Here is a 16,049-nt window from a genome sequence, read left to right as displayed (position 1 = left end):
TTCATGTTGACAGTCCTGGAAGAGGCAGACAGCATGTTCCTTGGCATTTTCTTCTTGGTCACTCCAAGGTCTGCAAGGGCTGGTTTTCTTAGCCTTTTGGCATTTAGGTACAAAGTATTTAGTGTGCCCTATGGGCTCTGTGCCAGAAGCAAACCAAAACTGTTCTGGAAATGGATCTCTGCATCCAGTCATGTGGTCCTCTTGTCCTCACTTCTCCCCCAGAGAACCCTCTCCCATGCCTTGACCAACCCAGCCTCTTTCCTGACCATGGTCTAGTCTGCCCAATGCATATGGTTCCATCAGGCCAGCTCTGTTCCATTTTAAATGGTTATTTGGACAATCTGCATTTACAATTATCAGCAAAAGGGGATTGTTCAGGAGTTGAGGTAGCAGCCCAAAGGCCTCAGGGAATAGATGCTTAGGGCAGCTGATCTAAGAGAATTACACTCTGCATCTAGGAAAGATGATAAAGGAGGCAAAGAAACAGAAATGGCTAGGGAGAGCACATGTGAGTGGATCTTATAGCACTAGATCCCTCTGACTCTCTGGTTTCAGAAAGAGGAAATGAACCATTTGGGCATTAGATATTTATTGCACATAAGATGAGAAATTCTAAGTTTCCTGAAGGAGAAGCCATTTGGTTCTCATTCTGGCTCAACCTCTATCACTGTTGCCCACCAGGGGACCCCAGCCCAGAAAGCCTGTCACCAACAACAGGGAAAGACATGAATGAGGCAGAAACTAAAATCCACTCGAGATTTTCCTGGTCAGGAGAAAACTCTGAGAGTAATTAAAAATCAAATCCTGAATCTTTTAATGATACTCACCCCTCAAATTATGTTCTTATATCCAATTTTGTTTCAAAAAGCTCACAGCTGAATTATTCGGACCCATTTAAACTGGAAGAGCCATAGGCTCAATCCTAGGGCAACAGCTAGTCTTGCTTCTCTACCCAGCTCTTACAGTCCTCATTTCTACACTACCATGCTCCAGGCATGGGAATACCCTTGGCAGGGGTGAGTAATCCTATGTACTTGGGGAAATATCCAATAACAGCTTACATCTACGGTAACTGCCTGTTCAAGGTATTTTATAGATATGATCTGTAATTCCTAAGAAAGGCCTATAAAGTTGATATTTCTATCTCAGTTTTCAGATAAACAAGTTCAACTAAGACTGGTAACTAGTCTGAAGTCACACAAGTATGAAAGGTAAGTACCTATCATAGCTTGGGATCTCCAGAAGCAGACAGTGAGACAAGCTTTCATGTGAAAGTACTTCATTCAGAGAGTTTTCTTAAAAACTGGCAATAAAGAATGAAGAAGTGGGACTAGGAAGGCAAGTAGGCCAAGAGAAGATCAATGTCAAAGAAAGGCTGGAAAGGGAGCACTGAAGACCATGTCAGTCTTAGAGTTAATCCAATGAGGGTCAAAAGAGTGGGGTATTTATGCCCCTGCGGCAGTCTAATCATGGTTTAGGACTGCCCTCGGGTATACACTCCCAGGAATTTCTCTGTTCTACTAGTACATTGGTCTCAGCAGTCTGGAAGAAGTTCTTTGGCAAAGAGAAAGTGGGACTGGTTATTGGAATCAAAGCAAATTGACAGCTGGTACTTGCCAAGGGTAAAGGTGACATGGTGGAGTAATGACACTAAGAGCTGTCCGAGGTATCCTCTGATCCAAAGCCTGTGCTTCTCTGCCACAGGTACAGCCATAAAGCTGTGTCTCCTTTGTATCCAGTGACTGTTTCGTTAAACTTTGGCTGCAGAATTCTACAGAGCTGGGCAGGGCTGGGCTCTGACAAGTCCTGTTATAGCACTGTGGTAGAGGACAAAGAACGGGGAAAAGCCCATATACACCAAGTCACGTAGTCACTAAGAGCCTCAACTTTAAACTTTTGGATATAATAGAGATAAAATGAGGGAAGAGAAAGATGTTCTATTTCAATTTAAAACTCATAGACCCAGATCTTTTCTAATGCACTATTAATTAATAATTTCTGTATTTCGTAAGATTATTTTATAATTAGCCCATTTATATTGAGTGACACATCTTTCTGTGATGGAACTTTTGGTCTATTTTTAGAAATAAGCCAATAGATTATGAATAGAATGTAGCAATGATTGAAATCAAATAGTCATGATTATCTTCTGCCTTTTCAAGGTTCTTTTGGTTTTGTTTTTGTTTTTTGAGATAGAGTCTCCCTATGTGGCCCAGACTCACCTTAAACTCACTATAGAGACCAGGCTGGCCTAGAACTTGGGATTCTCTTGAGTACTGGGATTACAAACACCACCATAGCTACATTCTTATCAAAACTTACCTTATATTGCTACAAAATATCAATGTTTCCCATCAGTCTAATACTTTTCTAATCACATTTTTGTTGTCTATAAAAATTAACACAATATGACATTTCTTATTAAAAAGTAACATTTTCTTAAATGTAAATTTTTTTTAAAGCCACAATTTTTGTTAGCCTTAGTGGATGCCAAGCACTGTGGTAGATGTTGGAGCCCGAAGATGAATCAGATCTACTTCTTGCCTTGGAGAGTCTCATGGTCTAGTGAGAAATTAGTCTATATCTCAGTGCACAAGCTGGGTGTGGGGACAGGGGAATAAATATAGGAGTTAGCAGCAGGTCACAAAGGACCCTCAGGCTAAAGCAAAGCTTAATTCAACCAGCTTTAAAGAGATCAAATGTAATTATTACAACCACCCAACATACTAAAAGCAATGGAAACGTCAGAGTTTAAAAGAAAAACCTTTTAAGGTGAGGCATTCTGGATGAGAGACCTCTCACTACATGGAAGTGGACTTTGTACCAGTTCCCACAGAGACCCAGGGGTAGCAAGAGTCTTGGTCTCTAGGGCAGTGTTCCAGTTTCTGACACCTGATATAAACCTCACTCAGCGAGGGGGCAGAAACAGGGAGGTGGTGTGCATCCTCTCCCTTTGTGTGGAAGCTCTGCCTTCAGTCCCCTCCACCAAAAGAATCTTCCAGAAACAGTTAAGTCACCGACTAATTTTCTTTTCATGGGGAACTGATCTTTAGTAAGGATACTTTCCCCTTCACCCCTCCCCCTGCTGTTTCCCTCATCCAAGGCTTTCTGTCCTCTAACTTCATAGGGACAGCTGTCCGTTCATCTCCTGCCTCTACTTTTTGCCCATTCAGCCTTAGCCTCCCCCTCATGCCCCTGACCTACAATTGCTATGACTGAATGTCTATTTTTCTCAAAATTCATATGTTGAAATCCTAATTCCCAATGTGAAGGCATTCAGAGGTGGGGATTAGGGAGGTGATGATGTCATGAGGATGGAGCCTCAGGAATAGAATTAGTGTCCTTATAAAAGAGGCCCCAGGGAGCTGCCTTATCCCTTCTACCAAGCAAGGATACAGCCAGAACTATTGATGGAGCAGACCCTCACCACAAAATGGTGACATGGAATCTGCCAGCTCCTAGATCTTTGCCTTTTCAGCTTCTACAATTGTGAGAAATAAATTTCTGTTGTTTATATACCACCAAGGCTGTGGTACTCCATCACAGCGGTCCAAATGGACTAGGCAGAAACATTTTCCAAAGGCTTCAGAGGCAGAAGATGCAAAGATGGGAGAATTCCCAAAGCAAAAGAGGAAAACTGTTCCTGTTTCCTGATGATCTATGTCCTAAGTCTGTCACTTCTCAAATGGGAACTCAGGCCCATGAATGTTGGTGACTCACTTGAGCAAGCTTAGTATTGCTCAGTTTGAGGAGTGGGTTGGAAGTAATTAGGTTTAGATGAGATCATGAGGGTGGAGCCCCATGATGGAATTATCTCTCTCTCTCTCTCTCTCTCTCTCTCTCTCTCTCTCTCTCTCACACACACACACACACACACACACACACACACACACACACAGTGTCCTCTCTTTCTTACATGTGAGGACACTGTCTTCAAGTCAGAAAGGAGACCCTCATCAGAACCCTACCAAGCTATCCAATCTATGGTGTTTTATTAGCCTGAGCAGACCAAAACACAGGAAAAAATGGGTTGAAGATGAGGCTATTCCTTTACTCATTCCATTTTTCAAAATCCTCTTTGATTTAAGCTGACCATCAACCTGAAATACTGACTTTTTACTGTCCTGTGACCTAGTCACTCACAGAAAGCACAAGCCATGGAGCAAAGAACTGCTGATTATTATCCCTGACTGGTAGTGCAGGAGCTGTGTTTTGGTTCACCCTGCAGATTGATGGTTCTCTAAGGGGAGTTTCCCCAGTCACACAGTCAGAATTATTTGCTGTATAAACTATCCAGATTCTGCCCTGCCCTCCCCTCTCAGGGGACACACACACACACGAATTCAAACTCACTGCTCTGGAGAATATTGTGGAATTACTTCTCTTCCCAATTTAGAAATGATCTTGTTTTCCTAAACCTCATGCCCACTCAGCCTCTCTGCAAGCCTGTTTTGCCTGCAAAAGGAAAGACATGTTGGCTCCATGTGTCTCCCCGCCTTGCCACCACACACTCTCCACCTCTGCTCACAGCCAAACTCATGGCACACAGCCATAGCTCGCAGGCAAGTCCTGTCTGTCCAAGCAACCTTCAGTCATCTCTTTAAATTCGTTATCCAAATGTGCAGAAATGACCATTTGGAGTCGCTATCATATTTCTCTGTGATGTGACACTCACCTAGAGGGATAATGTGTGGAGAAAATGTGCCCCTTCAACAGAGATGTTATTTCAGTAGGTATCTTCTTTCAAAGGGCTCCCCCTTTATCTCAACTATCAAATTGTTCCTAGTTCCATAAAAGCAGGGCAGCTATTGTGATGGAAATTCATGTACATAGTGTAAATCATGAACTTGTTTGTTGTCTGAAAGAAGCTTCCAGCCACTGAATAGATCAAGTGTGTCCTGGGCCCTCCTTTCAGGCGGTGGACTCAAAGACTGGACTTGAAGCCAACCCCTCCTTCTTCCTTATTCAGGTTACAAAGGCCACCAAGAAGGAAGCATGGGCCTCTGACCAGCCCAACACAGGAAACCAGGTCTCCTCACCCTTCGAGCTCCTGCCTGCCCTTGGATGCCTGACTTGCCAGTGCCTACTTCTCTGGGTCGTGGGAGAACTCACTGTTCCTTTTTTCAGTATAACAACACATCTGATATTTATTCTTCCTGCTCCATAGTGGACTTCTGCTCCCTTGTACCACATTTCTGAAGAGATTAATATCTGCTCTGGGCAAATGTGAATGAATACATAAAATGTAGTCTATGAGCAGCAACCCATGAGTAATTCTGGGCTGAGAAAATATCAGAGTGGCCTTGACCAAAAATAAAAGAGATTTCTAAATCAGACAAAAACTTAGTAGCTGGCCACCAGTGGCTCACGCCTGTAATCCTAGCTACTCAGGAGGCAGAGATCAGGAGGATCTCGATTTGAAGCCATCTCTGGGGAAATAGTTCATGAGACCCTATCTCAAAAAAACCCATCACAAAAAAGGGCTAGTGGAGTGATTCAAGATATAGGCCCTGAGTTCAAATTTCAGTACTGCAAAAACACAGTTTTCAATTTTGATGAGGTCAATTTATCTCTCTCTTTTTTTTTTTTTCCTTGGAGATAGGGTCTCACTATACTGCCCGGACTGGCCTGGAGCTCATGATTCTCCTGCCTCTACTTCCCAAGTGCCGGAATTACAGGTGTGTACCACCACACCAGGTCAAGTAATTATTGTTTTCATTTGTTTCTTGTTCTTTGGGTGACATATCTAAGAAGGCTCCGCCTGACTCCAGGTCTTGAAGGTTTACTCTGACATTGTTTTCTGAGGGTTTTATAGTTTTAGTTCTTGCATTTAGGTCTTTGATCCATTTTAAATTAATTTTTATACATGGTATGAGGAAGTGTCCTTCATTTTTCTTTTCTACTTGAATATTCAGTTATCTCTATCATTTAAAAGAAAAAGAAAACACCTATTCTTTCCCCCATTGAATTGTCTTGACACCTTTTTTGCAGAAATTATATAACATCGAAACCTGGGAAGAGAGCTTTCCCTTCAAGGGTCCCCAGCAGGGTGAGTGGCACTAGAGTCAGTTTCAGTCCTTATAAAAATAGGCCATCTGCCCTTTCTCCCATATCAGCTCTGCTCCTATTAGAGGTCATTGGATACTCCTCTTCAGATGGGCCATCTTCTAGTACGGGCTGTCCACTCTAGTCACCTGAACCAGGACCAAAGTCTTACCTCCGGTGGTAGAACTCTGTGAAGATTTGCCTACTAGCAGCTCATTGGCAAAGCCTCTGACTCACCTGGCCTGGGTGGCTCTCCAGATGGCATGTGTATGCAGATCTATAACTGTGTAGAGCCATATCCAGTGTAGAGCTCTACCTAATGAGAGGTAGAAACCCCTAGTAGAGGAACTGTGGAGAGCAGGAATCATGTCATACTTTCTGCTGTGCCCAAGTCCAGGTCTCACACTTGATAAGTGCTCAGCCCATGTGTAATTCACAGAGTCACTAATCCACTCTTGCAGACACAGCCCAGAAACCCTTCCCATGACCCAGGGTCCTGCCTTTGCACTCCCCAGTTAACTGATCAGGACTTGGTGATGTGCAAGGTGCTGGAAGGAGCACAAATCATGCAGGAAGTTTGGCACCAGATGTCTGAGAATATGCCTTCTCTTTGGAGTGACAGGTATGCACTCATGCAATGGAAAAGGCTCAGTCCAGCAAAGTGTACACAAGCATCAGAAGGTGGGCTTCCTAGAACAAAAGTGCTCTAGGAATCAGAGGGCTGGAGGAACAGAGTTAAAGTTCTGTTTTGAGATTATTAAAAACTTACTCTCCATCTTTTAGGGCCTCATTTGTCCTGTATGATTAAAATGGGTTTGAAGAGAGAATGATCTAGAATTCTGGGTATGGGCATCCTACTGAGGGACTAGCAGGAAGACCAGTGGAGCAGAACAGAGTGAAGAAAGCAGGAGGATTAGTAGCTGGAGTCACCTTGCAGAAGCCAGGTTGTTGAGAACCTTTTAGTCCTATACACAGGCTTTGTTTTTCACTCTGAGTGCAATGAGGAGTTCTTAGATGGTGCTGAACAGTCTAAAGATGTGCTCCAGCTTCAGTAGGACACAAGAACAAAAGAATTCATGCTAGAAATGGTGATGGCTTAGATCAGGGTAGCAATTCTGGTGAAAACAGTCTATTCCCATTGTGTCTAAGATAACAAATAGCAAGTGTTTATGCAGTTTATGGGTGAACAAGATACATGGTAACACATTCAGCCCTCACAACAATCCCCTGATGTAGGGACTAGCATAATCATTTCCACTCAACAATTGAAGAAACTGATGCACAGAGATATTAAGTAACTTGCCTAAAGTCACACAGCTCATAAATAGCAGTTTCAGAATTCATCTGCAGGCCCATACCATTAACCATTGTACTATTGAACCATCTCTGCCCCTCCTAGAAGATTTGGATAAGATAAACTGACTCTAAGTCCAGTGCTCCCTCCATGTCTCTTTTAGCTAAGGCAAAGCCTGGGTTTCTGCCCAAGGACTTGAGTATAAGAAAAGAGAGAGAAAATATGCTGTGACAACGCAATTTGCAGCAGGTGTGCAGCCCTGTGACACGACAGAACCAGTTCCCCAGTTCTGCTGGCTTTGTGGGCAACAGGAGTGATGCCAACACAACTTGGCCAGTGATTGCTGGGAGATTTGCACTTTCTGTCTGTCTGTCTGTCTCTCTCTCTCTCTCTCTCTCTCTCTCTCTCACACACACACACACGCACACACATGCACCTGACACACTTTAAATTTTCCTCTATCACTCTCCCTTTCCAACGGCCTTACCAGTGGAGAAAAAACAAGCAAAGATGTGTGGTTGGTTTGCAGCTGCCAAACAGACATGTTTGTTGGCAAGTGTTGAATAGAGGGCACACTCTGTGGGATGCTGGCATTGTCCAGAGCTGGTCCTGAGGGGCGTGTGTGTGTGTGTATAGGGGAGGAGGGTGTCCAAAGCAGGGACCATGGCACCAGAGGAGCAAATAACACATAAGGAAATGGATTTAGACATTAAAGACAAGAAATACAGGCACACTGATTAGGAAAACACAGAGTCAGTTCTGAAGTGTGAGCAGAGATCATGTTTCTCTTTCATGTGGAGCCAAAAGAATTTAAGCCTGTGTTGATTGTGCCTGAGAAGCAGCCTCAGTCCCAAGGGACATGGTGAGTGTGAATGCAGTGGCAGGAAATGCTGTACTTCTGGTCTCAGAGCCCCATCTATACCAAGACAATACTTCTAAGACCAGGGTTAGGACCTGCCTTGTATCAAGCACCTCCCACTTCCAGAAGATCCCCAGAGAGAGCCCACAAACAGCCTGATGAGTCCTGTTGGGCAACTGACTTGGAAAGCTCCAAGGGCTTCCTTAAATACAGTTCTTAGCCCCAGGAGAACTGGGAGACCTTCCATTTGTGATTATCTGCCATGGCAGAGAAATGTTAGAGCCCGGGAGAGTGGTCCCAGGAACGCTAGTGAGTCAGGAAAAGGAAAAGAACAACACAACAACACACAACACATGCACACGCACATATGCAATGAAGAGGAACTAAGTATGAAAACACCTCCCAAAATGTGAATTTTGCAAGATGGCTCTGACCCAGGATCCAAGTCACATACAGTGTACTTTCAGTGATTTCAGTTAAATCAGGAGGCAGGAAAGGTGATCTAGGGATGGGGCATAGGGATCACTAGTAAGAGAAGTTGTGAAGATATACCACCATAAGCATCTGCAATTTTCCCCCAACCCCTCTTCACTGCCCACTCTAAAAGGAAGAAACCTCTGAATCTTAGACTTCCCTGTCATGATCAAAAATGAACAAAACAGGAAGAATGAGAAGTGGGCAGGTTCTCATTGGATACTATGGAGAGGGGCTGAACAAGACTTGGTCAGGTTTGAGGAGGAAGAGGAGGCATCTTTGCCAGCAGGGAGAGGGGCAAAGACTTTGTACCCAACTACCCCTGTGTGTGAGCAAGTAAAGATGGAGACACAGAGAAGACTGTCATGATGTTTATGATGAATTTAAACATCCTTTTGGCAGGATTTTATTTTTGGCAGGGGAACATGAATGTTTTATTTGATTTGTATTCATTTTGAAAAAAAAACTTTAGTAAATATTTGTTGCTTTTTAATTATTGTTATGTTAGATGGGTTGAACTGAGATGAGCCACAAAACAATCTTGTTAGGGTTTCCTATCTTTTAAAAATGCTGATCTTGGGTCAAGTGAAGTGGTGCACATCTGTAATCTCAGCTACTTGGGAGGCAGAGATTAAGAAGATTGTGGTTCCAGGCCAACACTGGAAAAACTGTTCTTGAGATCCTATCTCAGGAGATAAATTGTACTCCCAGCTATGAGGTGGGTGGGGGGGCACAGACAAAGATCTCGGTCCAAGTCCAGTCCCTGCAAAAATTCAAGGCTCTGTATGAAAGAATAGGACTGGAGGCATGGCTAGGTGGTATAATGTTCGCCTGGCAAGCACAAGGTCCCGAGTTCAAACCCCAGTACTGCAAAAAAAAAAAAAAAAAAGAAAAGTATGACCTTGAAGAAAAAGTGGCACAAACAAGGCAGAGTCTGGTTGCATCCCATGTTCCCAGAAGTCTGGGGTCTCTTGGTGTGTCCAAATAGACAGAGAGCAAGCAGATAGGTGTGAGTGCCCTTCTCTCTTTCCCTCAGAAGAGCTCCATTTTGAACATCTATTTAATGGATAAGGCAGGATTCAAAGGATTATTTTCTTTGGGGAAAAAGAAGATTCCTGTGAGAAATAAAGCTTGAAAACAATGATTTAGTCCATGCCCCTTACCTTATCAAGAAGTAAACTATGCCCTGTAGTTTGCAACTTGCTCAAGATCTAGCTGCTTAATTCTCCAGCCAGCACCAACCAAGGGTCAGCCTGGCTATCCACTTGACTCTTCTCTACCTACTCCTGCCTTTGAGCACCCAGATATTTCAAACCCATCTCTGCTCCTTTTGTCAGAGCAGGTGATTTAGGCTTTCTGTGGGAATATGGAAAAAAAATCTAAAACCTAAAACTTACACCCCAACTACTAGATTCTAACATATACAAATCCCACCATGTCAATAGAACACCAATTCCTAGAGACCAAAAGCACATGCCATCTGTACCTTGCTTTTACTCTAACAGCAATAAAGTATGGATTCTAGGTATTTGTTTCCTTTGTTCTAACTCAGCTGTGATTTTCTTCAGACAGTCTCCTACTTAGACTCAGTTTAGCAGCATCAATAAGTGGCATGTTGACTTCGCTTCTAGGCTAAGTGCTCAGCTTTGCCACCAGCTCCGCCAAGCTTCTGGAAGACACCTGTGCTCCCCTGTCTAATGTCTCAGATCCAGCAACCAGTATCAACCAAAGTCCATGGAAGCTGCTTTCTTTTTCTTTCTTTATTAAACAAACAAAACACAACAGAGAGTTACAACTCTGAGGTGATCCAATCAATCCAAGTCTCATTCATCCCAGATGATGTGACACTTCTAATTCCCATCTGTTTCTCTGCACTTTAGGGAAAGGTATGTGGTTATTTTCAAAGACTAAGAGCAAATGATTCAGAGGAACTCAGGAATGAGATTTTGTAAAAAGGTGAGATTGTTTTGAAACACAACCAGCATATGCTAAACAAAATTGCACCATTTAACACACCAATTATCAGTTCAAGAGCAGCAACCACAATAAAGCAGCTTTCCTTGCATCAAAAAATCCTAAAATAAACAGGCAACTCCAGCCAAGTTCAAAATGTATTGATTTAAATTCAACCAATATAAATCAATGGGTTGAAATAATTAGGTATAATTGAAAACTTCACATTTGACCAATCAAAACAGACCATATTTGATCCTCATCTTTGGGCATGTCATCCCTTGCCTTTCTTCCCAGCAATAAGGCCTGTGGCTTTTTCTCTCGAAGCTCTATGTGGACCAGTCTCAATCCCACCTTAGCTCTGAGGCTGGGTACGGTGTACCCATGAGATTCTGAGTCGCCTACACTGAGCTCACAGTCACTGAGGAAATGCAGCCATGACACAGAAAGAGAATTGAAATATAATCATGGTGTGTTGAAGAGCGCTGAGCTGTGGCTGCAAAGAAGTGACTTATTGAGCAAACATGGGGGGAGAGAGTCAGCCTGAAAACACTCTGCCTGCCGTAGACGGCTGGATTTGAAATGAGGAGTAGGGGTCCCTGGGGATTTGGGTCAGAGGAAGCAACATGAATAAAGACATAGATATTAAACATAGGATCCAACTGTGAGAAAGCCAAGAAATTCAGTGCTGCTATAGCAACACTGGGTAGGTGATGGGCAGGCAGTCAAGGCAGGTGAAAATGGAAAGGTATTTGGAAATAGAGTGTCATACTTAGAAGATTCTCTGCAGATAATTTTAACATGCCAGCATTGATTTTTCTTCTCTCCTTCCACATTGAAAAAGTAATACATACTTGTTACGAAAATTTTTTAAATTTTTAAAAGGTGAGGAATTACCAAGATTTCTACCTCCAATGAGGGCTACTGTTAATATGTCACTCATCCTTTCAGATACCCAGACACACACACACACACACACACACGAACACCTACAGGCTCAGATGTGCAGATAGTCTTTTTTACTGGCTATTTTTATTTTATTTTATTCATATGTGCATACAATGTTTGGGTCATTTCTCCCCCCTTCCCCCTCACCCCCTCCCTTTCCCCCCCTACCTCCTCGCTACCAGGCAGAAACTATTTTGCCCTTATCTCCAATTTTGTTGAAGAGAGAGTATAAGCAATAATAGGAAGGACCAAGGGTTTTTGCTAGTTGAGATAAGGATAGCTATACAGGGAGTTGACATGCATTGCTTTCCTGTGCATGTGAGTTACCTTCTAAATTAATTCTTCTCGAACTAACCTTTCCTCTAGTGCCTGGTCCCCTTCTCCTATTGGCCTCTTACTGGCTATTTTTTTTTTTTAATGAAACCACATATTGTGAACATTCACCAACTCATTAGACAGAATTAATCAAGCCAGTGTAGTATTTCATCTTATAGCTATGGCTATATCAAAATTTACTTAGCCAATCTTCTACAGTGGGTATTAGGCCATTTATAATTGTTCCGTGTTTTAATGAACCTCTAAAGAACACACATGTCCAATTCTGTCTGCATAGCTGTTAACTTATTGCCATAATTTAAAATCTCAATTTCTGCTTCAAAGAGAATACAAAGTTTAAGGTTTTTCATATATTGTGAAAAATTGCTTCTGAGAAAGCCTGGACTATTAAAATGTTACTTGGAGTATACAGTGTCAGTCTCTTCCTTGCCTTGCTATTACTGGGGATTGCAGGTTGTGTAATGTGTACCAATTTGTTAGCAAAACTAATATATTATCAACATTTAACTTGTGTCTAAACATTATACATGTGTATGTTTACATCTGTTGGCCTTTTAATTTTCTTTTTTAACAAAATGCCTGTCCCTGATCTAGGACCAATTTTCTATTAGGATATTTTTCTTTTTCTGATTTGTAAAAGCTCCTCATACATGAATGACATAAACTTTTTATCTCTTACAAATACTTTTTCCTGGTTGGCTATACTTTGTTATTTTGCTTCCAGCAATTTTAGGCCTTTAATTTCTTCATAGGAAAACCACCAATCTTTCTTTCTCTTTTATACTTCAAAAGGTAATCTCTGACATCAGATAACTGTTCACTTCTATTGAAATATTTAGTATATTATAAATTTATTTGACATCTAGGTGAGATAAGAATCTAATTTGCCACTGTAATAGTAGGATGAGTAATGGTCACTCAGAGACCTGAGTGCCTGCAGCTCACACCTGTAATCCTAGCTACTCAGAAGGCAGAGATCAGGAGGATTGCAGTTCGGAGCCTGCCTGGGCAAATAGTTTTCAAGAATCTATCTTGAAAATAACTATCCCCCCCTAAAAAAAAGGGCTGATGGAATGCCTCAAGTGGTGGAGCTTCTGCCTAGCAAGCATGAGATCCTGAGTTCAAAATCCCAGTACCACCAAAATAATAATTAATAGCAAATGGCACTCAAGAATAGCAGGTCCTGATCCCTGGAACCTGCAAATCTTACCATATGAATAAAAAAAGATCTTGACAGTTGTGGTAAAGTTAAAGATCTTGACATGAGAACATTATCCTGGATTATCTGGGTATTGCACAAAGCCAATCACACTGTCCCTACAAGAGAGAGACATGAAAGAGACAGAGGGCCAGCCATGTGACGATGGCAGCAGAGATGGGAGCTTTGTCACCACAAGTCAAGGAACATCAACAGCCTCTAAAAACTGCGGAGGGGGGGGAGGGGACACGGATTCTTACCTGTAGTCTCCAGAGGGAGCTCAGGCCTGCTACCAATTACGGCTTAGTGAAACTTGCTTCTCCACTTTTGGCCTCTAGAGCTGTGGGAGGGTAATTTTCTGTTGCTCTAAGCCAAGTAATTCACCTTTTTTGGGGGGAGGGGGAAGGCTGTTCTTGGACTTGAACTCCGAGCCTCCCTCATATGTGCTAGGTAAGTGCTCTACCACTTGAGCCATACCCCAGTCTTTTTGCTTTTAATTTGTTTTTCAAATGAGGGCTTGCACTTTTGCCTGGGGCCAGCCTCAGACCAGGATTTTCCTACTTCCACCTTCCAAGTAGCTGGAATTACACACATGTAATACCACACCTGGCTTACCTATCTTTATCGTATGTGTCTGAAAGGTCATCTCTGTCACATATAAAATACTTTCATATAACATCTGCTTCTGAATTCTATATACTCTATCAGTCTATTCTTGTGTCAGTAAACATCATGCAAATTACTGTCTTTTAATTTCATATCTAGAAATATAAGTATCTGTTTATTAACTTTAAAAAATATATTTATTATTCTTAACTAAACAGTCTTCCAGATAATAGAACATTTAGAATAACTTTTTAAAAGTTCTCTAAAAGACTTTATTTAGGAATAAATGCATTAAGTTTACACATTAATTTGGAAAGAAATTCTCTTTTAAAAATACTACTTGTTCTCATTTCAAAAGTCAAAATCTATTATTGATACCATTAATTTAAGCCCAGAGAAACTCAAATTTTTCTGTTCTGCACATTTCCAAGCTTCTAACTACTTTGTCCTACCTTCCCCCACCTTCCTTTTCTCCTTCCCTCCTTTTCTTCCTTCTTTCCTTTCTTCTTTCTTGCCTTCTCCTCTTTCTCCATCCATTTCTCCCACTCTCTTCCTTCTTCCTCCCTGTTTTTTTTTTGTTTCTCTGTTGTTGCTTATATAATGTTTTTGAGCAAAAGGATTGACATGTGATTTCTTTCCCAGCAGCTAATTTTAATCTCTAACTTTGTTTTGTGATTTTCCTAGGCTAATACTGAACTCATTTTTAGGCTCTAGCAGATGCTGTGTGGGTGGTGGCAAGAGGAGTGCAAGATTATTATGTGTGGGGGCGGAGGTGGGGGACAATGCCTGTCATTTTTAATTAGTGCTCCATGATTGAGGGATCATTATTCATATATTTTGAAATTGGGTACAACAGGACCTTGTGACTTTTTATAGAGAGAAAAACAGGTCCCTGAGAGCTACAATTAGATCCTCTCCTAAAAAGACCCTCTTGAATCAATGATCTTTTATCCGCTTGTCTTAGATGTGGGAAGAAAGTGTTCCTGTCATCCACTCAAGTTCATAGCTGCATAGCTCATAGCTGCATAAGCCAGGCAAGAGGGAGGCTGTGGAAGGAGAGCTCGCCTACAATTGCTCTGAAGAACAGCCTCCGGGCTGTCCACATGACAGAGTGTGGTGAAGATGTAAGGGAGAAGGAAGATGTGACTCCTCTTTATCTGCAGAGAAATGGGCTGAAAAGAAGAAAGCCTTCCTTCCCTCACTTTTGCCGTGCTGAATGCGTAGAAAAGCTGAGGACAATGTTTCCAGCCCTGGGAATGAGAAGGAGCAGGTGTTTTAATGGCACCTCACGTTAGGCACCACATTAATGATCACTGAAGACAAATTAATGATGGTGATAATGATTATACTATCATTTTATTAAAGTGTAAGGGCAATCTGTGAAAAGAAAGTCATCTTCTTAGCTAAGCAGACTTTCTTTAACTAATCAACACTCCGCCAAGGAGAAGGGAACAGTCTGCCAGAATTCAAACTGAAAGAAAAGGTCCTAAGGCAAGTTTATATAAAACCCAAGAAAAGTGATACATAATAAATTAAATATACCAAAATAAGCAAAGCATGAATATTTGAGCACATGTCTATTTTAATTTCAAGCAAGCAGTGAGTGAGACTCAGGCGTGCTCATACAAGATGAAAAGTTTAAGCCTCAACTGGCAATACCAGATGCTGTCCTGAGTCCTTCTTTATTCAGGAGCCCAGCAAACAACATGGCACCAACCTGGCATGGAGCTCTGGGCCAAGCCAAGTGTTTACCAAAGGCTGACCATGTTCCAGCATCTACATGGCTAAGAATCTTGGGCACAGAACACATAGCACTTCTGGCTTCTTGAACCATTTGCAGCCTTCAGGTGTCTCGTGACAACCCAGAACCATTTCACTGGGCTCGTGGCATGGAACCAGGCCTCTTGACAGAGACTAGCTCCCCTAGGTTGACCCCAAGGCAGAGATGAGAGTAAACTCAGGGTTCTGAAGGGTGACAAAAAGTCATGGCTCAGACAGGACAGTGGAGGAAGGAGCCCAGAGAGGTGAAATGGGATCCTACTGCCAGACGGAGAGCCACCTGTTCCAGCTTCCACAAAAGGAGGCTCTGTGTCCTTGGGAAGATCGTTCTCCCTCCCAGGTCTCCATTCCATTTGCCATTTAAGCCCTTTGAGGCTTATATCAGATTGGTTCCACACCCCCACCCCAATCCATGTCTTGTTAGGAGCCCAGGCTGTGAACCCTAATATTTCTCTACACAACAATTACATACCATTTTCTGTCTCATGGCCAAGGCTACTATCTGGGAGGGAGAGTAGCTATGATAAAATAGCAGGGAAAAACTCAAGAGGGGAGGT

The 16,049-nt window shown here is 42.3% G+C and overlaps 1 long non-coding RNA gene across 3 annotated transcripts in view; it reads right to left on the bottom strand.

Moving 5' to 3' along the window:
* The window catches only part of LOC141424184 (uncharacterized), a 59,557-nt gene that overhangs the window by 38,127 nt on the left and 5,381 nt on the right, over positions 1–16,049 (bottom strand). The window contains exon 3 of one of the 3 annotated variants that reach the window (XR_012449142.1): positions 1,523–1,817. The exons of the other annotated variants lie outside the window; for them this stretch is intronic. This is a non-coding gene — a long non-coding RNA (uncharacterized lncRNA). Of the gene's footprint in view, positions 1–1,522; positions 1,818–16,049 lie in introns of those variants that run through there. 3 annotated transcript variants of the gene reach the window in all.

The sequence above is a fragment of the Castor canadensis genome, chromosome 6 (assembly GCF_047511655.1).
Source record: "Castor canadensis chromosome 6, mCasCan1.hap1v2, whole genome shotgun sequence".
Taxonomy (NCBI): domain Eukaryota; kingdom Metazoa; phylum Chordata; class Mammalia; order Rodentia; family Castoridae; genus Castor; species Castor canadensis.
This window is presented reverse-complemented; position numbering and strand designations above follow the sequence as displayed.